General features: G+C 36.9%; 1 pseudogene; it reads right to left on the bottom strand.

The window, feature by feature from the left end:
* Positions 1 to 365: 365 nt before the first annotated feature.
* On the bottom strand, positions 366 to 548 carry LOC116621909 (annotated as a pseudogene).
* Positions 549 to 1,314: the final 766 nt, after the last annotated feature.

Genomic DNA, 1,314 nt, shown 5'->3' with positions numbered 1-1,314 from the left:
GCTTCCCACGGAGCAGGGAGCCTGATGCGGGGCTCGATCCCAGGACCCTGGGATCATGACCTGAGCCGAAGGCAGACGCTTAATGACTGAGCCACCCAGGCGCCCCTATTTGGTAATTTTCCAATAATATATATTCCCTCAGATCATAAAGACAGGGATAAAGGATAAAAATGAGGTTATATTAATAATAATAATAAGGTATACTGCTCTGTGTTTCACCATCTCTGATAGTGCATGACCTCTAAATATTTTTAAAGCAAATCTCTTCAGTACAAACAAATACCCAGCACATTTAGGGTCTTCAGTATGTTTTTCTAGTATGGTCACAGGATTTTTCTGTAATGTTCACAAACAAATCTTCTATGAAGCCTTTGCTAATGACTAAAAATTGCACTGCTTGTGAAATTGTGTCCAGGGGCATTTCCCTTGCACTTAGTGTCCATGGCCATGATGACTTCTCATGGACATATTTGGGAAAAGTTTTCAATTAGCAACAATCGCGTCTCCGATAAACCACATCAGCTATGATGCTGCCACTGCGCAAAGCTCATGGACATTATTTGGTTTAAGATGCTCTTGTCCCTGAAACCATAGATTTTGCTGATATAGTTACAATTTCTATGTGACATAACAATGCTGTGTTTTTTGGAGGTCTCAGTTTTCACTTAAGTAAGGTTCTATACTGTGATGTCTTATGTCCAGATGTTTTATAGAGTTAGACGTAGCAACAATTCTTTTAAAATTTTTAGATTCCCTTTCAAGGCCTTAGGCATGAAAACAAAAATATGAGTGATGCTTCATCTTGTATTACTGCTACTAAGACTAACACGGGGCTCTGCCTGCAGTAGGTGCTTAATAAACAAATACTGTTTTATTTACATAACAGTTAATTTGGCATGACCACCATTTTAAGAGACAAGGATGGTATAGTTGGAACACATTTCCTTAAATAGTAGGATATGGAGAATGCTGGATTCAGAAGTTGTCTGGAGTCTCTCTTGATTCATATAAGAATTTGCTTACTTCCTGCAGATACTCATTTTCTATTCTTTCTTTCCATTCTGATATTGTCACATTTAGAATATATTCACAAGCTTGAACCTGTGATTGTTGCTTCCTCCATATATAAGAATTTTTGGAACATGGATTTCCTCAGTATGTGGACAGTTCTAGGGTTAATATTTCCTGGATCAATGCTATAGAATTTTGTTCAGTGATATCAATTATTACTTTGAATAGCTCCTTGCTAAGACAGAAACATATCTCCTATAAATTTACAAGTATTACTTATTTCTTGTATGTTCCCTTCTTTAT

This window comes from Phoca vitulina, unplaced genomic scaffold, assembly GCF_004348235.1.
Source record: "Phoca vitulina isolate PV1807 unplaced genomic scaffold, GSC_HSeal_1.0 scaffold51, whole genome shotgun sequence".
Lineage (NCBI taxonomy): Eukaryota > Metazoa > Chordata > Mammalia > Carnivora > Phocidae > Phoca > Phoca vitulina.
This window is presented reverse-complemented; position numbering and strand designations above follow the sequence as displayed.